Source organism: Rhipicephalus microplus, chromosome 1, assembly GCF_043290135.1.
Source record: "Rhipicephalus microplus isolate Deutch F79 chromosome 1, USDA_Rmic, whole genome shotgun sequence".
Taxonomy (NCBI): domain Eukaryota; kingdom Metazoa; phylum Arthropoda; class Arachnida; order Ixodida; family Ixodidae; genus Rhipicephalus; species Rhipicephalus microplus.
This window is the reverse complement of record NC_134700.1, coordinates 22,490,894-22,518,253: the sequence shown is the minus strand read 5'-3', so window position 1 is coordinate 22,518,253 and position 27,360 is coordinate 22,490,894. Positions and strand designations below refer to the sequence as shown.

Here is a 27,360-nt window from a genome sequence, read left to right as displayed (position 1 = left end):
TGATGGTACAGCGGTCGTGCTCTTGACATACGTCGTGACACCCACTTGTAATAATAAAAACGCAGGCACAAACGGAACGAAAACGAAAGGTATGAAAATGCACAACGCTGGTTAACATTTTCTCGATCTTCACTTCTCGAGGGGGCTTCCCAAAAGTGTGAAAAGTGAACATTTCTGTTTACAAATGTAAAAGCTGGATAGAAAGCAGTAGACCAACAAAAATAGGAGTAATTTGTGCTGTCGTATACCCTAAATAAAAAAAAATGCCTTGGGTAAATATTGTTTTACTGTGTTGCTTCCCGTCACTAAAACTCAGCTGTTTCTCCAGTAGTTCGTCACGTCCACTTCATCACCCAGAACGTAACATTATACCTTCAGTGATGAATTATCTAATATGAGAAAGTAGTACCGCAAAAGCCGCTCAAGACCTCTATTGCTTTCCGCAAAGGCTATGGGTATTTTGTAGCTACACTAGTCTTCTAAACAATTCAGGCAAATGAGATGGGGCTCTGGTGACCAAGACTCAAAAGCCGTTAACGAATGATTCTATAAAACAGGCGCACCCATACGGTGAACAGTTTAAAGAAAGAAAAAAAGGCAGGCTTATCAACAGATTGCTATTGTAGTTCAATCACGCTTTTCATTGTCGCTTTCCTTTGTAACATTTACAAACTACACCACTTCAGGCACTTTAGCTCTGTGCAAAGAAATGCAGAGTACATAGCATCGATACATAAACAAAGGCCATTGCTGAGCAAAAGGAAAAAAAAGCTGATTAAACTGGCGTACACGAGAAGACTGAGTAAGCAACAGTGCTGGTGGCCTACCTCAACTCCTGTCCTTCCTCATCACTTCACATCTCCCTGTTTCCTTTCTCCCTTCTTGCTATATTATATTGTGACGATACTACAGACAGTCAATCGACTCGTAATTCACGTAAGAATATTATATGTGGCTATGCTTTGTTTCCACTTCACGCATGTGTTTTGAGTTTGAAGTGGCCGTCCGCCAGGCTGGAAATGATGCTTAAACATTCGGCTGCTAAAAATAAAACGCTATATTGTTACGGTGTCGTAACGTTGATGAAAGGAGCAGAATTCAGGTCGAAAATGAAACTGTTTATTCGGGCCGAACTTGTGGCCACGTAGAAGGAAAGTAAGATTAGAGCAGGATACTGGCACTGATAGGTGCGAACAGAAGAGCGTCGGCTTTCGATAAACTGACAAGTGGTGAAGCACGCCTGCATTTATACAGTTGTCATGGAATGTTCTAGCGTTATCGCTAGCGTTGACTTAGGTTCCAGAATAATCTGTTTAGTTTGGGGAATGGGCGTGATCTTATCGAAATGATCTAGTATAGTCCTCAAGCTTCTCGAACACTGTAGGCGTGGTTTACGCTGAGAATTACGTAGTGTAACGGGGCGATAACAAAACTTGAGAAAAGAAACGTGGCATTGCCTCCCTCTGAAAAAAGCATCATCCCAATGCTTCAACAGAGAATGAATGTACAATAATGCAAGAAAGTACAAGTGTACCGGAGCATAGTGGCGCCAGCTCTTTGCCAGCGCGAAAGCAGACGTTGACGTCCGTGTGTGGCTCGTGCTTGCAGGGTTCCTGCCTGTACCAGCTTGTTGCGGCTAACGTTTCTGGAATAATAACCTGTGTTTTTACGCAACCTTGCTCGTTGCATTTGGTGGAAACGTGCTGGGTAACGTCCTGGAGCTCCGCAGCCGTAAGCTACCATCTCAGTCCACGATGACCGAGCGCGTCGATCCCCCACAAGGCTCTTCCACGCTGCCACCCGTCATGTGTTCTGGTGTACTTCGTCTGCGTGACCCACCAGTATACAACGGCACTGAAAATCATGATGTCGAGGACTGGCTGGCAGAGTACGAGCGTGCCAGCGTGATTAACAAGTGGGACGACCCTACGAAGCTGACTCACGTCATCTTCTACTTGACGGATTTGTCCAACCTATGGTTCACCAAGCACCAAGCCGACATCCCCACCTGGTCGGTTTTCAAAGAGGCCATGACCTCGTTTATCGGTTGTCCAGCCATGCGCAAGCTTCGCGCTGAACTTGGCCCACAGGGACTATTTCAGCGAAATGGTGAGAGCTTCACGAGCTACATTGAGGATGTGATCAACCTCTGTAGATGAGTTGGTGCGAGGATGACAGAGGCTGACAGAATAAAGAATATATTGAAAGACATTGATGACTACGCTTTTCATATGCTTGTGGCTAAAGAACCACAGACTGTCACAGCCGTGATTCAGCTATGTCAAAGTTTCGATGAGCTGCGCAAGCAGCGAATTTCTACACGTCACGCGAATACGCAAACAACGGATATTTTGGTATTAGAGTGCAAATGCAGTGGACCCGACTACAGCGTGTGAATGCCTCCAATTCAACAGTACATCTTAGAGGAAGTTGCTCGACAGCTCTCTCTTGCCGCCACCATCAACGTGACCCCCACAGCACTGGACCACTCACTTCGCCGTGCTATTCAGACGCAAGTTGCCGAGGCTCTCCTTTCGCCTGCGTCCACAATATCACTTGCTGCACCGCTGACTTATGTAGAAGCCGTCCGCCAACCTCCTGCCTAACCGCCGCTTCCATTATACAGTCCAGCCACCAACTACACTCTAAATAATTTTGCACCCTAAAAAGTGTAAAATGGGTGTACGCAGTAAAACACTCATATGAACACCCTTTTTACGCTCCATTTTTAATATTTGAGGTGTTCGTAATTAAAACACCCTCAAAACACCCTGTTTACACCCTTATATTTGGGGTGTAATGAACAAGGCTAATATTATTTATTGATATGTGGGGTTTAACGACCTAAATTCACCATAAGATTATGAGAGACGCTGTAGTTGAGGGCGCCGGAAATTTCGACCACCTGAAGTTCTTTAACGTGCACCCCAATCGTAGCACACGTCCCTACAAGGCTACAAATGCACGACATTTTCGGGCCGTTTTGCTTATACTGTGAGTATACGTTAACCATGTTGATACATGCAAGGCTCCCACCACTAGCTGCTTGCGAGTCTAGTAATAAATTGAAGCAGAAAGTAATATGAGCGAAACGCAGTTTTCAACGATAAAGCACGCAAACTACTATAAGATGAAAGATACAATAGGAGCTACGTTTGTTCAATAGAGTAAAGGCCAATTCTCCTGTACCTGTTTCTTTCATCTGTGTCTTTTGCGGGATTAGTCAACACTCACAAAGTGCACTGATTTGCCTGAACAAGGTAATGTGGCGCACATTGGTGTAGCCATGCATAGAACACTCCCCCCGAAGATCGAAACTTTTAAAGCTGGAGATAAAACGTCCCCCTTCTGCAAAAAACAACAGCACAGTTGTTTATCCATAACCATCATGTCAGCAGGTCATTAGGTCTCTTTAAAACGAACATTGGCGTCATGTATTTTTAGCAGGCACGTTTTATTTAAAACTGTAGCGAATGTTCCTCTTCATGTGTCCTTAAGAGTGCGTCATGGAAATCAGGAAGAGGACACCGACCATAAAGAAAAATGCAGAATAAAGACATTTCGGTGACTTTGATGCAGCCTTGCTCACAATGACGGGAGCCTTGTGGACTAAATTGCGAACAAAGCTTTTCTCAGGGGAGCCGAAACGCATTTTCTAGTTCTCTCTCTCTCCATTTTTTGTGGATCCCCTTCTTTTAATTTACGTAACTTCCCGAGCAGACGTGCTTTGGTCAAAGCCTTGACTTTGTAAATAGTGCGAAAGCATCATTGATGGAATACTTTCAGCCCTGGTCTTGTTCCAAGAAATCCAAGCTAAGTACAAATGTATTGCTGCAACGTGAAGACAGAAGTAGTAATTACCAGGTTGAGAAAGTAGCAGCAGGTCCGTATTTTTATTTACTGCACGCCAGAGCGTTCCTCTTCTTTCTTGTTATTGCTTGCTGCATAAAAGCGTGCTGATGCGCGTATTCGCTGTCGTCTTCGTCTTCCTAGCAGTGCGCACGTGGCAATATGGTCTCATGAATTAGTGCGACGGCCGATGCACGCGATGTTGCGATGTCTTTACCGAAATGAAAGTGCTGATAAAATATCGCCTGCGTGACCTTGAATGTGCAGTCCCTAAAGACCTATAGAGCTAAGCAAAAAGCATCAGCTTAGCTTTTTTACCAAAATTCTCTACATTAGGTCGGTGAAGTTGCGCTAAACATTCCTCCTTAATATTACAAATGCACGTTCTGACTTGTAGCTCGTGCTGGCCGCACTGCACCATCACAAAGTTCACTGCGATTCAGATGCACTCAAAAGAACGAGAATAACGCAACAGATCAAAAAAAAAGCAGCACAAAAAAAAGCTGCCGCAAAAAAAAAAGCAGCACCCGCGCTATCAGCAGAGGGCCAGAGCTAGCGTTAAACCGCATCCAGCCGGTTTGAAAGCGCGCCGATGCCATGAAGTCTCATCGCCTAGACAACCTTGGCTGCCCGGTATTGCTGCGCGCCAGGCGCACAGCGCGGGAAAGGGGTCGACATCGTCTTACATGTCACTGCGCGCGCTGGCGAAAAAAACCCTCTCGTGTGTGTGCGTGTGGTGGGCGTGCCTTCTCGATCAGTAGAGTTTATTAGTCGGTGTTTAGTTTGAAATGTGCCTGCGCTCTGTGCTCCACCAGTGTGTTATGTCAGTGCTGATTATTGCGGAGGTGCACCATCCTGAAGACTGGACCTGTGAATTCATATTGTGGAGCACTCGAAGTGAAATAGTGAGTACCGCTCTCACGTTGTTCCGTTCAGCGCTTTGTTAACTGCGTGAGCACGAGAATAACGCCTTCAAACAATTTTTTTTCAACTAGTTGATGACAAATCAGCATTTGTTTACTTAGCGAGAATGTTTGTCCGAACTGTTTCACGGGGATGATGGCGAAGTGTGATTGTGGGCAAGTTTTTTTGTTTGTTTGTTTAGATTGTTTGGTGTACAAAGCAGAGTGAGCGTGCGCTGCTGAGGTTCAGCGAAGAAATTGAACAGATTTTTGCGGTGCCCTTTGTTGGCAGCCGTTTTTAACGGGGCCCGCTCGTGCTGCTCATCAATTTTTGTTTACTAATTATTACATGTGTGGGGACGGTGCCTGTTAGCTCTAAGCATCAACCGTATGTAAGACGCATATGCTTGGGCATGTCGGTAGTTCACTTACTTTCTTTTTTTTCTTATTGCACAAAAAGACGTAGAACGGAAAACAAGGACGTGGTGTCCATGTCGTTCTTTTCGGTTCTTTTTCGTTTTGCGTGGTAACACTACCGTGGTAACTCGGGTTGATGCATCGGGTGCCAACACAGCATATTGCTTAGCGCTAGGTGCGCCTGGCGAAGTTTCCCTACTTGCTAATACATTCAATTTCGTTAAATTCGTCTGCACCGGTATTTTCGTTGACCCGCAACGTAGCGTGACACTGCCGACAGCCGTGCCTAAGTAGCGGATCGAGCACTCAAGCTGGACGTTTGTTTGAACAGACCTTTAGTCTGTGTGTGTGGTCGAATTGCCTACTTGAGCAGTGCAAACGCATGTTTGTACATAACTGCTAACGTTCGAGCGCATTTTATTCAGATTGTTTTCATCATGTGTAACTTTCAAAGTATTCTTGTTATTCAGAGTTTTATTGCCATCGCCTCGCTTTGGCATTCAACTTCGCTAAGTACTTCAGATGTTAAAAGTATTTTCGCTATGTGAAGCGTATTATTAGTTTTTTTGTTGCACAAAAACACTTTAATGTTATACATACTGCACGGTATCTAAGCATATGTTGCAGCCAAAATGTAATACTGGGCAGCATATCTATCTGGGAACACAACACGCACAGCCACTGAACAGCCTACGCTACATCGGGAAGGAGTTATGCTTTCTCACCTTGACAGCATGATTGAAACAAATGGGCCCTAATTTAGCGGTATGCAATGGTCATTGAGTGATGGTAACAGGGTCGCTTTATTCGAAATTTCCCAGCCAATTTTGCGGCTATGGCAAATGTGTTTGAAAAAAAAATCGCGCTGATTTAATGCACTGAAAACAGTGAACTGCTTGAATATTTCGGAGATAAAAAAGTTTTTGGTCACGTGATTGCTTTTTGAACTTTTCAGACTGCTGTTTGAGTGTTGTTTGTGAAAAAAAAATATTTTACAAGTACCGCACCTTTTTTATACCAATTTCGGTACATGTTAAGTAAAGGGGCTTATGTAAGGTGTCTGAAACTAAGCAATAATATTACAAATTTTCGGCCACATACGTCTGCAAGAATTTAGCCAAAGTGTGTTATGTTTGCATTTTCTCATGGCTATACTGCGCTTTGTATGAATATCTGAGCTGTGACTACTTGCTTGACATAAAAGATATTTTGATGAGAAATAATTTCTAGACATCTTAAGCTGTTAACCTCTACGAGAAAAGATCTCCCATTTCGCAGAATTGTCATTTTTGTCCGTATTTAGACGCAATTCGCACCATGTGGGGGCCCAATCAAAAATGAGCTTCTACCTAAATTGAAAGCAAATAAACGGTTCTTTGTATGTGACAAGTTTCATCACTACGATTTCTATTTCAAGGAATAGATAATTTTTGAATTTTCCAATCAACGGCAATGGGGAACTTCGAGGCGTCGGCTGCTGTATGACCAAATGGCGAATGGGGTACTTGGAACTTCAAAAATCATTTAGGGGCAAAGCTCTTGAGGCCGTGGGTCGTTCCCTCCTCTGTAGTCGTACTAGTATTATGTAGCCACTTTATGAGTTGCGCAATAGATAGTGTTAGTGGTTTTCACAGCATATACACGGACAAAATGATGATTCGTGGGGCGAATCGTTCGTCCGTACATTTGTGCTTTCGTCCGTTCTTCTGTGCATCCATACGTCTGGGATTCCGTGTGTCTGTCTGTCCGTGAGTCCGTCCGTCTTTCTTTTCGTGCATACTGGCGTCAGATTGTCTGTCCATCCGTTCGTGCGTCCAGACAAACGAACGCAATCACAATCCATCAATGAAGCGAGACCTCATTTCACAACCGTCATACCACTCATCGCGCATTGATCATCAGCATAAGGTTGCCATTCCGTTTTGCCGCACCAAATTATTTTCAGCAGCCTTCTTACCGAAAACAGCTGCCGATTGGAACCACCTTCCCTCTTCCGTTGTATCAATAACAGACCCTTTGTTATTCAAGACTGCAATGTCTCAGCAATGCTTGTAACTATACGCAGTTTTCATTATCTATCTTTGTCTTGTATGTGCTTGAATTCTTATACATTTTTAGTTGACTTATGTTGCCTTCCTGATTTGCGCATCTGATACTTGTTTATTTATTTTGTCTTTTTTTCTTGTGTGTTATATATGTTGTACCCACCCCCTCTGTAATGCCCTACGGGCCCTGAGGGTATTCTAATAAATAAATAAATAAATAAATAAACGCTACGCCCCACTCATCATCATTCACTTCGTGGATATGCTGTGATTTTTTTCTCAAAACATAAATTGCTATGACAAAATTTAGCACATAAAAAGAACTGTTTGTTTGCCTCCATTCAGGTACAAAATTAGTTTAATTCAACAACCACATGGTGCAAGTTGCGTCTCATTATAGACAAAGCAATTATTTTGTGAAATTCGCGATTTTTTCTCGTAAAGTTTGACAGCTTGAGGGGTCTAAAATATTTTTTCCTCCAAATATACCTTATGTGGATTATGTATTCACTCCTCAGATGTTCATTCGAAGTGCAGTATTGATATTGAAAAATGCAGATATAACACATTTCGGCTAAATCATTTGAGGCGTATGTTGTCGAAAAATGGTGATAATATTACTGAGCTTTAAACACTTTACGCAAGCCCTTCACTTAACTTGTAGACCAATTTTGGGACGGAAGAAGAGATACTTATGAAATATTTTTTTTCGCAAACATCCAGACGAGATCCGGGGAAGTTCAGGAGGCAGCCACGTGACCAATATATTATTTGTTTGCGAAATATTCTAGCAGTTACCTTTTTTAATGCAGTAAAATGAGCGCGTTTTTTTTTTTCGAATACATTTGCGTTGGTCACCAAATGGCTGGGACGTCTGATGTAGAATGACCCAATAGCCAATTCTTCCATTATATAATCATGTCAATTTGAGCCAGTCCAAGAACACTAGTATCATTCGCATTTTTTACGTAACTGTACAGTACTCAATTTACAAGTTACCTGCACTGAATACCTTCTCAATGCGCATACCGTCATGTATGCTCAGTGGCATTGTGCTTTTGTACAATACAAATAAAATATGTATATGTTGTTGCGCGTCCTACTGTATTCCTTTTAATAAACTAATCGATTGAGTACCAGGGTAGATCAGCAGAAATACACATGCAGCTGTGTTGATCCCCTATTGAAAAAAGCTATATAATTCTATACAGGACCCGTATGCTTCAATACAGGAGTTACAGGAGCTAATACAGGAGCTGTACAGGAACCAAATGGGGGTAGATACGTGTTATACAGGACCTACATGGTGGTATGTAGTAGTTGAATGAGACCTGGGCAGGACATATAGGGGTATGTAGGAGCTATGTAGATATTATGGGTTTGGCATGTAGGTCCCATCTAGCACAATATAGGAGCTAATGGGGCTGAATGGGGGCCATACATAGCGCTTCATAGGGCTCAATGTCAACCTTAATAGTCAATGTTGGACATAAATAAACTTATTCGACCGAATATCAAGGCATGCATAACATTTTTTTTAGTTTTTTTGCATTGAAGGGTCTAAAATACTCAGTTTTTCAGCTCCATTAATTGGCTGCACACAACCTCCAGAAATAACCAATTTTACCTAGTGCTTATCATGAGATGCAAATATGAGCTAAAGTATAACAAATAAGTATATCAGATAATTACCAAAGTGCTTTGAATTCATTTGATCACCTTAGTTGTACACGTGTTATATTTGTACAAATAATGCTGCTCTGTTTTTATGAAAAAACAATAATATAAATGTTTTATTTATGCAATGAATAATATTTCTATTATAAATCTCTAACGGTAAATAGTTATTGAATAATTTCCTATTATATGAACATACACAAGAAGATAAAAGACAAGTCATCCTTATATTCAGGAGAGATAGACCAAGTCTCGCTCACGTGCTCTGTCATTGCCCCAAGGCACAAAGCACAAGGGGCCATGCACGACTACCAAGGAAGAGTGCGAATGAGCTCTACGCAGCTTGGACCTAGAGGCATAAGTGCACACGACACGGTCGAGGGTCAAGGCGTCTCCGTTCTGACATAGCAACGGCGCTTTCTGGTCTAAACACGCACACTAAAAGATTTCACTAATGTCATTAGTCTATGTAAGTGCAAAATAATTACATAAAACACATTGAAAAGGTTTTGCTATACTGGTGTTGTTGAAACAAGACTACATCAAATATTCTGCTCAATTTTCCACGCACTGCTACAAATGGTGAATCTGAGAGTTTGGTTGTCTTTTCACAAGCTTGCTCACCTGTGAACGGTACTTGGCTGTGTTTGGTTCTCAGAATCAGAATAAGAGCAAATAATTAATAATATTTCGTTTTGTGTGCTTCCATCTGAGCCATGCCATCTGAATTTGTGCCCAAATTCCTGCTTGTTTCTTGAATTTTCGCCTTTTTCGTTTTGCTGCTGCTGGTGCTGCCACAAGTGTTCTGTTGTCTGTATTGACTCATTGAGACATGGCGAAAGAGATAAGAGCACTTTTCGAGGAACTTAATCGTGAATTACGGGCTGAATTTAGAGGCTTCAAGGAAGCACTTGAGCGAGACTTTCGTAGTGAGCTGAGGGAAATTAAGTCCTCTGTAGCTTCCTTAAATACTGATTGTGAAGAAGTAAAGGCTGAAAATGTAAAGCTCAAGGCGACCAACGCTATGCTAGAGGCCACGTGCGCTGATCTTGCTCAAAAGGTGAAAGATCATGAGAGTAGGCTGCTACACCTTGAGCAGTATTCTCGTAATGCAAATGTGGAGCTCAAAGGTATCCCGTACAACGCCACTGAAAACCTTATAGATACAGTGATCAAAATTGGCGAGAAAGTAGGTGTACCACTTGAGGAAGCCGATTTTGAGTCGGTGCACAGACTACCAACCTCCAATCTAACAAAAAAAAGTGCCGCCATATCCACGAAGTGAATGATGATGAGTGGGCGAAGCTCCGGAGGTAAACCTGGTAAACCATGAATCCTCTGTACATTTTGCCCACTCGATTTTATTACATCGCTCCCCCTAGCGTACGTCGCCGCACTAAATCGAACGATTGCCTTCAACCAATAACACGCGCCATATGTGACATCATTCCTATTTTATAAGATCTCGCGTCTTTCATCAACTACAAGTACCGCTTTCTAGTTTATAACATGTTGCATCTTTTCATCATCAGCTACAAGTACCACCATCTAGTACACTACAAGAACTAAACGAGAGGTGGCTACATACAGGAGACGGTACCGCCATCTAGTGAACACTGCAAGAACTAAACTAGAGGTGGCTACATACAGGGGACGGTACCGCCATCTAGTGAACACTGCAAGAACTAAACTAGAGGTGGCTACATACAGGCTACAGGGGACGCACAGCCCACGCCCGAAGGAGCTTCGCCCCTAAAAGAACGTAGTAGTTCAGTTCGCACGGAGGCAGAAGAGGGACTGTTTCCTCGAGAATGCACGTACTGCCCGGCTCAAGTGCTCTGACGTAGGCTTTGACTCGGAGGAGCCGTTCTTTGTTAACGAGCACCTATGCCCAGAGCTGAAACGTCTACTAGGTCAGGCTACTGCACGCAAACGGGAAACTGGTTGGAAGTACCTTTGGGTGCAAAATGGCAAAATTTTCGCACGGCGCATGGACAACGCTCCAAAAATGAAGATTTCATGCAGTGGGGACGTTGCTAAAGTGGTTAACCCATTATGAAAGCTGGAAAATAAGACCAATGTTCCAAGCTTTGAAGGAGCCCTTTGTGGTGCTATAGCGCATCTTATCATGCCGTTCATATGTGTTAAGGAGACACATAGTTGTATATGTTGCGATAGTCTACCCGGAGCAAAGGCCATATGCGCATGCGCTGTTCGCCACACATTTGTTCTCTTTCCGATATTTGTTGCCTGCTTTTTTATTTTTTTGTCTTGTGTGCTTTAATATTGGAAGCACTGGTTTGTAGTTGCCGCTTTTGCTATTTCCTGGATTGTTTGCGTTTATGCCTGTATCGCGACATGAGCTGGGAAACAACTTGGCTGCGTTTTTCTGCCCTTGTTGATGAAATCTGTAGGCACAGTGATATTTTTCGTCGTCTGTTTCTCATTTGAAAGTATGTCACTACTTGTCTGCAAACTGACAGCACTTCTATGTTGACCCATAATAATCAGCAATGACTTTATCTTGTATTAGTCCAACCACACTCAAGTCGGATATTGTTGAAAAGTGTAAATCACCATTAACATTTTTACATATGAACATGCAGTCGTTACGCCAAAAATATGATGACTTTTGCATTTTAATAAACGAGTTCGGGTTTTCCTTCTCAGTTATTATGCTGACTGAGACGTGGTACTCTGATCTTGATACCATACATTTAGACGGCTACAGTGCCGTTTTTTTAATAGGAAATTGAAAAGGGGAGGCGGCGTATGCATGTTCACAAAACTGGGATTTACCTATGACCTCCTCGATGACTTTTCTTGGTCCACAACGGACATTGATGTAATTTGTATAAAATGCAACAATTTTGTATTTGCTGACGTGTATAGGCCACCTGATGGTAACTTGAGCGAATTTTTCACGTTTCTAGAGGCTATTTTTTCGTTTGCAAACATAAACCAATACTCTTGAATTTTAGGAGGTGACCTAAACATAGATATGCTGACAAAAACTCCTAAACAGGGCGAATTATCTGCGATCCTCGATTTCCATTTTTTGATAATGTAATAACCACCCCCACACGTATCAATGCAACTAGTGAAACTCTTATCGACCTTTTTATTACTAACCTAACAAAAATGACCTATTCTCTGGTACCATTAATGTGACAGCGACCACTTGCCTATCTATTTAGTAACTGATACGTACAATACGGCAAAAGAATTCACTGTAAATATAATATATCAAGACATCAACGCGGTTACACTGTCGCAGTTCCGAGATGAACTCGCCAGAACAAGCTGGAACGCAGTTTTTGCGTGCTCTACGGCTGATACCGCATATGACCATTTCATAGAAATTTTTTCTTCGGTATATAAAAAACACTTTCCGTACAAAGAAATAACTAAGCCAAACCGCGCACGTAAGCCTTGGGTAACGCTAAGTATATTGAAAATGATACGTACGAAAAACAGACTGTACCAGGTGTTCTCGAAAAATCGCGATTTGAATGCACTGAAAGCGTTTAGGGCCTACAGAAACAGTCTTTCAAAAACTTTAAGGCAAGCCAAACGCGACTATTACCATACTATTTTTAACGCTATCGTAGATGTCAAGCAAATGTGGAAAAAACTATACACAATTATATCTTCAAGTAATAGGACGCCCGGTGTCGACGAAATTACAATTGATAATCATATATTTAAAGGTACAGCATTAGCCAATAAATTCAATGGGTACTTTACTTCTTTGTCAGAAAGTACTTACGACGGAAATGTATTAAGATACATGCTAACACCTATAGCCCCCTCAATATTTATTGACCCTACGGAGCAAACTCAGGTAAACAACGTTTTCATAAAATTTAAAAAAAGCAAAAGTGAGGACATTGACGGCATAAAAATGGAACCGGTTATCTTTGTTATTGATTTATTATCACCCTGCCTGACGCATATTTATAATATTGTTTTAAGCACAGGTATGTTCCCTAAGCGGATGAAAAATGCCAAAGTTGCATTGCTTTATAAAGGTGGTGACAAAAATGAAATGAGTAATTACCGGCCAATATCGGTATTACCTATATTTTCAAAGGCTCTAGAAAAAATCATTTTCACTAGATTGTATAAATTTTTGGACTCGCATTCTGTGATTACAACAGCACAATATGGCCCCGCAGGGGCGCCTGCGCAAGTAGGCGTTTGGTGTGTAGCGACACCACGGACCCGAGCGAACGGGGGAGTTTTGACTCCCTCCCACGCCTAGCCGTGCGTGGCTTTGCCATGTCCGGGGAAAAGGGGATCCTGGGGGTTGAGCCGACGCTGGGTGATTGGACCTTTAAGGCCCCCTGGCAGAGGCAACACACCCCTTTGGCCCCGGCTTCACGTAGACGGCACCCCTGGGCTGACCCACCCAGGGAAAATCGGCAGTCGCCTTTTCCTATCTCCCTCTCCCTACATCTTCGTCTTTATCTCTTACTATTTATCTGTCCTGTCTTCTACTCTTTTCCGTTTGCTTCCAAACTTCCTGGCGGCTAGGGTTAACCCGGTGCAAATAGCCTACCTTGGTCTAGGCGCATTGGGTTACAGTTGCGTTGTACGGCTGGCGTCTGCAGGTTTTAGCATCCACAAACTTGTAGCGTCCCCTCGTTGGGCTCCGTGGTGGGTGGCCGCCAACGCTTCTGAAGAAAATTAAACTCGCATGCATAGAGAATTTCCCTTATTAAATGATCGTACCGCCTTAAAGCGTGTACGCACCGAAGACTTGGGCTTTTTCAACTGATCAAGTGAAAACTTCCCTCATTTTCATGTTATACATAGTGAGATAAGCAGCAAGCAAGCTAGAACCGTATCACCCTTTGTAGTAGCCAGATGTCTCACAGAAACTCTTGGAGCCGGGTACAAAGTTACCAAAATGGCCAGCGGAGACCTCCTCCTTGAAGTTCGAGAAAAAGAACAGTTTGAAAAGCTACAGAGTCTATCAACTTTTGGTGACACTCCCATCACTGTAACGCCACACAGATCAATGAACACAACCCGTGGAGTAGTTTCTGATGCTGATTTGCTCGGCTTGACTGAAGAGGAACTTCTGGAGGGGTGGAAGAGTCAGAATGTGACCAATGTACAAAGGATCACCATTAGAAGAGACAACAAGGTAACACCAACGAAACACCTGATACTCACATTCGCTTCCAGTAATCTGCCAGAAAGTATTCAAACAGGGTACACAAACACGTCGATCAGACCATACATACCTAACCCACGTCGTTGTTTCAAATGCCAGAAGTATGGCCACGGCTCACAAAGCTGTCGTGGTCACCAAACTTGTGCACAATGTGGAGTGTCAGGCCACAACTCTGACAATTGCGAAGAACCATCACACTGTGTGAACTGTGGCGGAAATCATGCCGCATACTCACGGTCTTGCTCATTTTGGAAAAAAGAAAAAGAAATTATCACATTGAAAATTAAAGAAAACATCACATTCAAGGAAGCAAGACGAAGAGTGTCGCCATTTTATGGCGCTACATATGCTGATGCGGCGCGTCAGGGGGCAACGCCGCACCAGCCCTCGTCACTCCTTCGGCCAGCGCAGAGCGAGCCGACGGTTGTGGCACCTGCCCCCAAGGCGGCAGTAGTTCAGTCTACTCCGCCGCCTAGCGAATTGAGGCCGGAGACTCCAGGGTCCTCTGGTCTCAAGGCCTCCCCTCACCGAGCGAGGCCTAAAATCCGAACCACCAGCTCGCATGTGCGGGCAACCAGTGCCTCTGGGGAGGCAATGGATACAACGGTACCCTTGGTACCAAAAGAGTGGCGCGCCTCCTTGGAGTGCGTTAAGAAAAATAAAAAACCAATAACGGGGCCGGACGACCGTCCTGCCACCTGAATTAACGAGCTCACTCCAACACAGGATACTCTCTGTACACACAGCAGTATCTCTCTTGTTTAAATATGCAGACAGAAATATTACAGTGGAACATCCGAGGCCTTCTTCGAAACCTCGATGACTTACAAGAACTCCTCCATGAACACAATTCAAGAGTGCTGTGTGTACAGGAGACACACTTAAAACGAACTAACACAAACTTTTTACGTAACTACATAATCTTCCGAAAGGATAGAGGTGATGCCATGCTACCATCCGGTAGTGTAGCGGTTATAGTAAGTCAAGGTATAGCATGCACACAATTACCCCTTCAAACTTCCCTCGAGGCGGTGGCTGTCCGAGTAGTTATTCTAAACAAACTTGTCACTGTTTGCTCTTTGTACAAACCACCGCACCACCGCCTCGAAAAACTTCAATTCCAGTCTTTAATCGACGAACTACATGAACCTTATCTAGTCCTTGGGGACCTGAACGCACATAATGGTCTGTGGGGTGACTCTCGCTGTGATGCCCGAGGTCGTCTCATTGAACAATTCCTCATTTCATCGGGTGCTTGTCTGTTGAATAGGAAAGAGGCAACATACTATAACCTTGCCAACAAAACTTACTCTTCCATAGACCTCAGTATCGCATCTCCTTCACTTGTACCATTACTTCAGTGGAAAGTCATAAATAATCCATACGGAAGTGACCATTTCCCTTTAGTTTTGAGTACACCAATAATAAATGAATGCCCTCCACATGTTCCCAAATGGCTGGTAAACAAAGCCAACTGGGAACAATTTCAAAAGCTTACTCACCTAAATTGGACTGAGATATGCGGGTTAGGCATAGATGAAGCTGTGCAGTACCTCACGGCTTTTCTTACTGACGCAGTAACCAAGTGCATTCCACAAACATCTGGACTGCCCGGCAAACGACACGTTCCGTGGTAGAACACCGAGTGCCAGAATGCGCGAAAGGAACAGAACAGGGCATGGAGGTTGCTGCGGAACTCGCCGACAGCGGAAAACCTTGAGAGCTTTAGGAAAATAAAATCTCGAGGCAGGAGAACGCGTCGGCAGGCCAGAAAAGAAAGCTGGCACAAGTTTTTATCAGGGATAAATTCATATACACAAGAGGCTAAAGTCTGGAACATGGTTCGTAGCGTAGCAGGAAGACAAGTACACTCACTCCCACTCGTAAACACACAGGGTGATAGCCTGGAAGTTCAAGCGAACTTCCTCGGTGCACACTACGAGCAGGTGTCTAGCTCGTCACACTACATTGAAGCTTTCCAAAGACACAAAGCAAAGATAGAAAAGCAGAAACTAGAATGCAAGTGTACAAATTACGAGGAATACAACCAACCTTTCAACTTAGCTTAGCTACAAACATAACTAAACTCTTGCAATAATTCCGCTCCAGGCTACGATCGTGTCACATATGAAATGTTGAAAAACTTGCCGCTCGAAACGCGAAAAACTTTACTCTCTCTATACAATGCTATCTGGCTTTCAGGCACCATCCCTGCTTCCTGGAAAGAGGCTATTGTTATCTCTATCTTGAAACAGGGCAAGGACCCTTCCTCAGTTTCAAGTTATACGCCCATTGCACTAACCAGCTGCGTTTGTAAACTTTTTGAAAAAATGATAAACCGCCGACTTTTACATTTCCTTGAAACACACAATTTGCTCGACCAATTTCAGTGTGGGTTTCGGGAGGGTAGATCCACCACCGACCATCTGGTGCGTATCGAGGCACAGATCCGAGACGCTTTTGTCCACAAACAATACTTCCTCTCAGTGTTTCTCGATATCGAGAAGGCTTACGACACAACATGGCGTTTTGGGATATTAAGAGACTTGTCTTACCTGGGTGTGCGCGGTAGAATGCTTTCCATATTCGAGAGTTACTTGTCCAATCGGAAATTCCGCGTCCGTGTGGGCAGTACTCTCTCCCAAATATTCGTGCAAGAAACGGGAGTACCGCAAGGTGGTGTACTTAGTTGTACACTTTTTATTATTAAAATGAATTCCTTGCACCTGTCCATCCCCCGCAACATGTTCTATTCCACATATGTCGATGACGTCCAGCTTGGCTTTAAGTCATGCAACCTAGCAATGTGTGAGCGACAGGTTAAGTTAGGTTTAAACAAGGTCTCCAAATGGGCAGAGGAAAACGGATTCCGGCTGAACCCAGGAAAAAGCACGTGTGTCGTGTTCTCCCGAAAGAGAGGCTAGCACTCAGAACCCGACATTGAACTGAACGGCCAACGTCTGTCTGTGAATGCGGAGCATAAATTCCTAGGCTTAATCTTGGACAAAAAGTTGGCCTTCGTACCACACGTAAAGTATTTAAAAACAAAATGTTTAAAAGCCACGAATATTATAAAAGTGTTGTCACGTACTACGTGGGGTAGTGATAGGCAATGCCTCATGAACCTCTATAGAAGCCTTATTCTTACCCGCTTAGATTATGGGGCTGTTGTCTATCAGTCTGCCACTCAAAGTGCCTTGAAAATGCTGGACCCCGTGCACCATTTGGGCATCCGCCTTTCTACGGGTGCTTTTCGCACCAGCCCCGTAGAAAGCCTTTACGTTGAGACAAATGAGTGGTCGCTTCATCTGCAAAGAACCTACATGTCCTTTGTATATTTCTTTAAGGTGAAAGCAGACAAGAGGCACCCCTCATACTCTACTATTAATGACTTGGCGAGCTCCATTCTTTTTCAAAACAGGCCTTCAATGAGGCAGCCCTTCTCAGTTCGCCTGAAGGGTCTAGCTGAGGATACCGGAGTGTCACTCGAACACAGTTTAATGGCTCCTGTAGCATACCCACCACCATGGCAGTGGCAGACTATAGACTGCGATGTGTCTTTCCTAGAGGTTACAAAACATGCACCTATTGCCCATATCCAAACATACTTTCTGGAACTTCAACACAAATACACACGTCCTGAGTTCTTCACAGATGCCTCCAAGACTAACTCCTCTGTGTCCTACGCTGCTGTCGGCCCATCCTTTTCGGATGCTGGCCCTCTACATCCACGCACAAGTATCTTCACAGCGGAAGCTTACGCGATACTGGTGGCAGCTAAACACATCAAACAATTACAAATACAAAAAGCAGTAATTTATACAGACTCCCTCAGTGTGGTAACGGCTCTGCACAGTCCCAAAAAACAAAAAAACCCAGTCCTTGTCTCACTTTACTTCATTTTGTGCACACTCTACACACACAAACAACATGTTGTAGTGTGCTGGGTGCCAGGGCACCGTGAGATCCAAGGCAACGTGAGGGCGGATCAGCTCGCTGCATCCGTCCATGAGAGCACCGCCATTACATCTATATCAATCCTGGCCCTTGATCTTAAGCCGTCTCTCAAACGAAACCTCAGGGACTACTGGCAGAGCAAGTGGGATACACACACACAAAACAAACTACACGTTATCAAGCCACACCTTGGCCATTGGCCACCAGTATCAAAATCACGTCTAACAGAGGTAACACTAACAAGACTCAGGATAGGACACACATACACGACACACACACATCTTTTATCCGGTGGGGATCCACCATTGTGTGATAAATGTGGTGAGACATTAACAGTTCTTCACGTTTTAATTCAATGTAAACATTTAGACACACTAAGAAGACAACACTTCCCACTATCCTACCGACAACATATACCTTTACACCCTGCAATGTTCGTCGGTAGGGAACTGCTTTTTAGTCACAAATCATTATTAGCGTTTTTAAAGGAAATTAATAATTTTCACATCATATACCCGGGCATACCGTAGCACGACCTGTCTAGAGAGGTTTTTGCTGCGGTGGCTACACAGGAAAGCACTTGCCTCACGGCCCTTGGACGCAAGGGTATGAACGAGTGAGGCACTTGTGCTAATGCCATACATATCCACCATCGTCTTATTATCACCAACTTTTGTCATCATTCACACCACACACATCTTTCACGGCATGGTCATCATTTTATTACTTGTATGTTCTTACCGGCCTTATCGCGAGGAATTTTATGGCCCTTATACAGCCGCTTATCACAATCATTGTCCATATTTTTAGTAAGATGAAATGGCCCTCCTTGGCCAACAAATGGCCCTTGCGCCAAAAAAAAAACACCATATATCATCACAGCACAATATGGGTTCAGGTCTGGTGTATCGATGGAGACAGCGCTGTTGCATCAAAAAGAGTTGATACTGGGCAACATTGAAGCAAGAAAGCTAACATTAGGCTTATTCATAGACTTTACGAAGGCGTTCGACAGAATTGATCACCAAACCTTGTTAGAAAAATTGTTTTATTACGGGATTAGAGGCATCGCGCTCAATTTAATAGAAAGCTACCTTAGTGATCGGTACCAGTGTGTGTCTATAAATAGGCAAACATCTATGCCCAAAAAAATCAAACGCGGTGTACCACAGGGAATCATATTAGCACCTCTTCTATTTAACCTTTATATCAATGATATTGTAAATGTGAATCACTCAATAACGTACATTATTTATGCAGATGATACAAGCTTATTCTTTACGGGAACAAATATAGACGATTTGATAAAAGCAGCTAATAAAACGTTAGTCAATTTTTTCGAGATGGTCCTGCCAAAATTCGTTACAGATCAGCAGCTCCAAAACCAAGGCCGTTCTTTTCCGCGCGAAAGGAATAACATGTACGTACACACAAAAACTGATGCTAAATAATTTCAATATCGAACTTTCAGAGACTGTCAAAACTTTGGGCGTCATCTTTCATCAACATATGTTCTGGAATTCTCACACTGAACAATTGTGTATTAAGCTAAGAAAAGCCCTTGGCGTGCTGAGAAGGTGTCAGTCGTTTCTACCGCTCCCCCAGAAACTTCTTATCTTTAATACGCTTTTTTGTTCTCATCTACGCTATTGTCAGTTGGTATGGGCTTCTGGAACTGAAACATCAAAACAAAAGTTGTATACACTTCAAAAAAGCGCTTTGCGGGCTGTTGCAAATATAGGTTACAGAGAACACACATCCCATTTATTTGTCAAGTTTAAAGTTTTAAAATTTTGTGTTGCATATGAACATAACTTGTTGTTATCTTTGAGGTCTGAAATTCGAAAGAATTGCGCAAACCTGAGAGGCTTAGCACATTTACAGCCGAAAATTTTGTTGCGTCCGATGCGGAGTTCTGAACACTGGCACATACCCCGACCGTGAACAAATTACGGACTCCAAATGCTAAAGCACTCTGTTCCCCATATACTAAATAAGTTCAAGCTCACAGAACAGCAATTGCGTCTCCTTTCAAGTAGTGATATAATAAACCTGTTTGTATAAGGAGGTATAAACCCAGAAAAATTACACCCAGTACTTGTAAATGCATAAAATTTTAAGTGTACCCCTTTCTGGTATAGCGTCTTATTTTGGTTGCCTTTTGTCCCAATAATTGTTTGTTTGTAAACACCCAAGTGTGCATCTATTCTTTACTTCATAAACAACCACTAGAATGTTATTTTCTTTTCTTTTTTCTTTCAATCATACGTGAGCACTGTATGGAGTTTGGTGTGCCATTGTTTCTGTTGCCTTGTACAAATGGGAGGTGGGGCTAGTCAAGCTGCTATAGCGCAGCTTTTTTCCTACTTTCCATGCCACAATTGTTTCTTGTTTGTGTAAATCACGGTGTATCGTTGTGGTGAAATAAAATTTCAACTTTCAATTTTCAACTTTCTTTCCTTTGAAAACAGCTTGTTGTACGTATGTATGAAAGCATCTTCACAACTGGCCAACTGAATGTTTCTTATGGTACTCATGTATTACAATAAAATTCATTCAAATATTCAGTTTATTTTCAGCAAATTACTTTAAATAGTTGAATGAGACTTTGGGTGGCACAAGCTTGCTTGCTCGTGAAATGTACTTTGCTGTGTTTATTGCTCAAAAGCTAAATAGGAGCACATAGTTCTCAAGATACTGTTTCGTGTGCTTCCATCTGAACCTTTGAAAACAGCTTGTTGTACGCATTCATGTACCGCATCATTCCAACTGAACACCTCTAATGGTCACGGTACTCATGTCCTGCAAACAAGAGTGGCTCAAGTTGTTGCTTTGAGCTTCCACGCATTGCTTGAAATGGTTGACTAGAGTGTTTAGTGGCACAAGCTTTCTTCTTCCCGATACTTGGCTGGGCTATCACAGAGAAGGTGCGCAATAGCAAATAATTCTTCACGCTTTGTTTTGTGCGCTTCCATCTGAACCTTTCAAAACGGCTTGTTGTATGCTTGCATGTATAGCATCATCTCCATTAGACAGTTATTTGTAACGGTACTCATGTCTTGCAAACAAAAGCGACTCAATTTTTCATTTTGAGTTTCCACGTATTGTTTGAAATGGTGGATGAGAGTGTTTTTGTGGCACAAGAATTCTTGTCTGTGATACTTGGCTGTGTTTATCACTTAGAAGGTGGACAAGAGGAAATAATTCTCCACGCTTTGTTATGTGTGCTTCAATCTCAACCCTTGAAAACAGCTTGTTGTACACATTCAAGGAGCACATCATTCCCACTGAACAGCTAAATGGTCACGGTACTCATGTCTTGCAAACAAGAGTGGCTCAAGTTGTTGTTTTGAGCTTCCACGCATTGCTTGAAATGGTTGACTAGAGTGTTTAGTGGCACAAGCGTTCTTCTTCCTGATACTTGGCTGGGCTATCACAGAGAAGGTGCACAATAGCAAATAATTCTTCACGCTTTGTTTTGTGCACTTCCATCTGAACCTTTCAAAACGGCATGTTGTATGCTTGCATGTATAGCATCATCCCCATTAGACAGTTATTTGTAACGGTACTCATGTCTTGCAAACAAAGGAGACTCAATTTTTTATTTTGAGTTTCCACGTATTGCTTGAAATGGTGGATGAGAGTGTTTTTGTGGCACAAGAATTCTTGTCTGTGATACTTGGCTGTGTTTATCACTCAGAAGGTCTACAAGAAGAAATAATTTTCCACACTTTGTTTTGTGTGCTTCTATCTGAACCCTTGAAAACAGCTTGTTGTACGCATTCATGTACCGCATCATTCCAACTGAACAGCTAATGGTCACAATACTCATGTCTTGCTAACAAGAGTGGCTCAAGTTGTTGTTTTCAGCTTTCACGCATTGCTTGAAATGGTTGACAAGAGTGTTTAGTGGCACAAGCTTTCTTGTTCCTGATACTTAGCTGGGCTATGACAAAGAAGGTGAAATAACTCTCCACGCTTTGTTTTGTGCGTTTTCATCTGAACCTTTCAAAATGGCTTGTTGTATGCTTGCATGTGCAGCATTATCGCCATTGGACAGCTATTTGTAATGGTACTCATGTCTTGCGAACAAAAGGGGCTCAAGTTTTCATTTTGAGTTTCCACGTATTGCTTGAAATGGTGGATGAGAGTGTTTTCGTGGCACAAGAATTCTTGTCTGTGATACTTGGCTGTGTTTATCACTCCGAAGGTGGACAAGAGGAAATAACTCTCCACGCTTTTTTTGTATGCTCCCATGTGAACTCTTGCATGAAAACGTGAACAGAAAATTCAAGGGATTCATCTTGCTTCAAGACCACAAGTACTTCCACACATATACAGTTCTCTGCTTGGCAGAAAGGTTTCACCCCTCGCTTCCGGTTTTTATGGTCGAAGTTTGTGCGCATGCAGAGCGGCAGGCTTCGATCGTCGTAAAGTGGCTGTAGGCATTCCGCTTAGTTCGCTGCACCTTGAACGCACATAGTGGTGTGCGTGAAGCTTGAGCACCGGCAGTTTAAGTGGCAACATGTAGCGAATTAATGTTACGTTTCTACAACTGCGGAGCGCATGTGGCTGCAGTTAGTATTGCTTCAACAAGAAGCTGCGCGTATTATTCGCGTTAAGTAATATCGTAATCTTCGTAGAATTTTCGGTTAGTGAAAATGGAGCGTGACTGGGGAAAGTGCACTAGAAATTATTGTGACTAATACGAGTGGGATCACTTTTTGGCCACGGGGTAAAGCATGTGATATGACAGGAATCACTGACTTGCAGCTCTGAAACCATAAAAATTGTGCCAGCTATGTAAAACTCTAGGTATTTGGTTAACAGAAAAGTTGCCGAGGAATGTGCAGGCCAGTTTTGTGTGTTAAGCTGTCTCACGTTTCAATTGCTCTTCCTACTAGCAGCACTTTAGAAAAGCTCCACGTTATTCAAAACAGAGCTTTACGCATCATTTACAACTTAGCCAAAGATAATTCTTCTCCACAGCTCAGCTGTTTTTGCACTATTACTTACGCTGAGTTCTGCCATATGCGTATACAAGATAAAGAATATATTAATGCTTACAGATACAGTAAGGTCAGCTGATTACTCATCTATGTAACACTTAAGGCTCGTGAAAAAATTTTAAACAACACTACACACTAATTACGGGGCCCAGACGAGATTATATCTACCATTACCCTATGCATTGAACAAAAATAGTCTATATATCGCAGATCTGCGCTTTATGATTTCATCGTTAATCTAGAATAACATAGTTGAATTTTATCGTTGATATTTTTTTTTCTGTTCGTCTCCTCGAAGTTCGGTGTACTGGTCGCGTTCTTTTGGCGATAATGTATGCTTGTGTATGCGAGTTGACGTATGCCGTCATGGCATGCTGCTGAATAATAATCAGATGGGAAGCTTAGTGAAGTTCAAAAAAGTTTTTTTTTCACATGCTCTCCGCTATAGGTAAGTCCAGTTTGTTACTGCGTCGATAAGAATCAACGGGATAATCGCCGAATGCTTAGCCGCCATTAGCATTTTTGCGCGACCGGATGTTTACAAGCCATAAGTCAACCCCACTTGACAGCCGCACTACGGAAGCCAAAATACAATTTTTGGTAGCGTGAAGAAAAAATAAACCATTCAGACCAATCAAACTTACTGCACGCTTTTTTACGCGTGCGAAAAAACGTGAGTTTATGATTTTGAAATTGTGTCAATGAGGTTTCTCTTTCTCACAAGCTTCGAGTTTTTTTTAAGTGAACTTCGGGAGAGTCGGTTAACTACAAGCGACCAAGGCAAGCCCATTTTGGAGTCATTAGTCATCAATATGGCGTTTGCGTGTTGTGCGATGAATTTTGTTGGTTGTCTTGAGCTACCGCGTTTATACGTATTCTGTGTGCAGCCTCTATGCCTCTACGAACTTTGCGGCAGGTGTAGAACAGATGTGGTTCAGTGAAACCGTGAAGAGTCATTTGAAATGTGGGGTGCACCAAAAGTCACGTTCGTCGTTTGTGGAGACTGTTACCGTGCCGTTGTGGACAACCTCGAAAAAGGCTTCATTTCGCTGAGCGTTGCCGATGTGGCAAAAAAAACCTTTATCGGCAAAGTGAGCCGGGTAAAGACATTCAAGAAGAGCTGCTTTCACAGGGATGTCCACCTTCTTCGAGGTGAGTGTCATTTTATTTTCCATGACGTTTTCGCTGGCGTGCAATTAGGCGAACAAAGGAAGGCACAATGAAAACATGTTTGAGTGCGTGTGTGTTTTATTTTTTATGTGCCACATTTTATCCGTGTGTTGTGTATGTTGGCGTGCTGCACCTGATACCGCGCGCGCTCGTGTCCCATGGGATCTTTCGATCGCAATCATGACCGATCTGGATTAAAATGTCTCTATTATGTGCGTCTGCACAGTGACATTAGTTGTAGCGGCCACTGTTGATCGCGATCAAAAACTACATTCGGGTCGGCCCTGATGGCGCTGGAAATTTCCGGTGTGACACCTGTAGAGTTATTAATATATAAGTCAACGTCCCTATTCCTGATGACCAACCTGCATTACATTGCATTTACTTATTGTTTGCGTGTAATAGTCACGCATTCTACGTTTTAATTTCTCTGTGGTAATTTATAGTAGCCTTAATTCAAACTTTATGTGTTCTCTGATTAAGCTATTTCTACTGACCTCGTGCAGATGGAGAAAAAAACGACTCGCCGTGCAACACAATCTTTTCTACCAGAGTGACGACTGTGAAAGGAACGTCAGAAGTTGGAAGGTAAATGTGCTTTATTAGTAAAACTTATTTTAACAACATATACAAAATGCTAACTTCCAATGTCCTGGTTGCTTTCACAAGCCGCACGTTTGTACAATAGTCGCTCTTTCAAGTACGTTTGCGCTAATAGGCAAGGGCCACTCATTCTATGTTACATTTTTTAAAGTTTTGTTTGGTCGTGGAGTGCTAACTAGAGCAAAAATGAAGACTGCGTCATTTGAAACGATTAGGCACATATACCAGCTACATCTGTACATATTTGCCATTTCGATTCAGACATTTTTCAGTGTGTAGCACCAACTCATTAATTATTTTATTCACAATACTGCAGCCTAGCATAGCCCAAGCTGAAGTGGAATCACAAGAAAGGAGAACGGTACAGAAGTAATTTATAACAATACTGGCACCACACGCAAATATGTCAGTTTTGCCAGGATGATTCTTACAAAGAAAAAGAACAGCACTAATAGTTAGCAACCACACTTTTGACTTAATAATGTAAGAGTGTCAGTGATTTAGTATTCAGCACAACAAATGTTGATCAAGGGCTTCATCAGAACTGTCTGCCTTTCAACTTCCTTTACTATCCGTCTAGAAGTTCAGGAAGTGAGTCTGCAGCAAGCAACAGAGCGAAGAACAGGAATGGGTGAAGGCACAGGCCTCGTAGCCTGCATTTTATGTTAGCAAAGATATGGCCCTCAGAGATAGCTAAGCTGAGTCTGTATGGTGTTGGGTGACTGAACTTCCCGCTGCTTCCTCTGTGGCCCCACGTTGTCTTGAAAAAAAAGACAGTGTCCTATGACATCTCTTTTTGCTTATTAATAATTGCGGTCTGTAGGCATTTGAGAGTTAGACCTACAATACTGCAGTTAGGGTCATGCCATGTCCCTTGAATAAGTGAGGCATAAACTTGCAAAGGCTCATGGGATGCACGCAGTCTGCACCAGCTGCCATTTCAATGGCTCTCCGTATGCTGCATCACTCCCTGAGTATCGGCGTTTATTGGTGTCACTCGCTTTCTTCATGGTAACCCAACGCGTATGCTGCAAATTTCTAGCACACAATAGCACGGCTGCACCTACGACTGACCAAGAAAGAGAAGCATTTGCTCTGATTGCCAAATAATATTTTCATTTGAAGGGGCAAACAACCAACTGTATGTGCTATCACAATTATGTGTTTTCTTTATTTATTTATTTATTTATTTATTTAAGTATACTGCAGACCTTCTCGGTCCAAGCAGGAGTGGTACATAGGATATACAAACAATGATGTCACGTACAGAAAGGCACCGACACAATCCAAGAAGAAGAAAGAAAAAACTATTGAATTCCAAGTAGCCAAAACAACAGTGTCATAATGCAACGTTCAGAATCATGCCAAAAGGACAAACCAGTCAAAGGGAAAAAAACCGCTCACAATAAATCCCTATTCGTACATTTGCGTCTATTGTTCAAAACTTATAGTTTTAATCTTTTCAATAAAGGATTCTATGGTGTCACAGTTCACAGCTATTAATGGAAGTTGATTCCAATATGCAATTGATGACGGAAAAACAGAGTTTTTGTGAATGTTGTTGTGACTTGTGGGCAGTCGTATTGTCTTATTGTGGTTAGTTCTCGTGGAATGCCTGAAAGGTTCAAGAAGATAGTCTGATCTGGATATTGTATATTTCCCATGATAAAGAAGATACAGGAATTTAAGTTTAGAATGTATTCTCCGTTCGGAAAGGCAATTAAGTTCGGCTCTTTTACGCAGATTAGTAACACTGGTATACCTGGAGTAATCGGAAAACACAAATCGAACTGCTAAGTTTTGCACTCGCTCAATTTTTCTAATGAGAAATTTATGATGTGGACTCCAAATTATATCGGCGTATTCTAGTGCTGGTCTAATCAGGGTCTTATAGGCGGTTAGCTTTACTGCAGGGGGAGTGTTACGGAGTTTTCTCTTTAGGAAGCCCAATTTACCTTGCGCTTTCGAACAAATAGCAGTTATATGTGGATCCCAATTAAGGTTGGGTGTTAATGTAACTCCCAAATATTTAACTTGATCGCTTTTGGTAATTTCTAAATTGTCTATTGTATAAGCAAATTTGAGTGGTTTTTTCTTATTCGTGAAAGTTATGGCAGCGGTTTTCCGCGCGTTCAATGTCATTCCCCACTGGGAACACCAGGCTTGAATTTTTGTTAATGGGTGATTAAGGTTAATCTGGTCCTCAGTTCGATTTACCCTTGTGTACACAACGCAGTCATCTGCGAAAAGCCTTATTTGAACGGGTGAGGAATGTCGTTGATGTAGATAAGAAACAAAATTGGTGCTAAGACTGATCCTTGTGGTACGCCCTAAAGGACGTTCAGGCGGTTTGACTTGTGGTTGTTCACAGCGACAAACTGCTTGCGGTTGTGTAGATATGATGCTATCCATGTAATAATATTATCTTCAATACCAATCGCATGCATTTTAGTTATTGGATCAGGGTGGCGAACGACGTCAAATGCTTTTGCGAAATCTAAGAAAACGGCATCTATTTGTCCTCCTTCATTCAGTGCATTCGCAATGTC

At 42.6% G+C, this 27,360-nt stretch overlaps 1 long non-coding RNA gene across 1 annotated transcript in view; it reads left to right on the top strand.

The window, feature by feature from the left end:
* Nucleotides 1-4,526: 4,526 nt before the first annotated feature.
* LOC142767668 (uncharacterized) overlaps nucleotides 4,527-27,360 on the top strand; it is a 122,702-nt gene continuing 99,868 nt past the window's right edge. The window contains exon 1 of the long non-coding RNA XR_012885087.1: nucleotides 4,527-4,754. This is a non-coding gene — a long non-coding RNA (uncharacterized LOC142767668). The remainder of the gene's footprint in view (nucleotides 4,755-27,360) is intronic.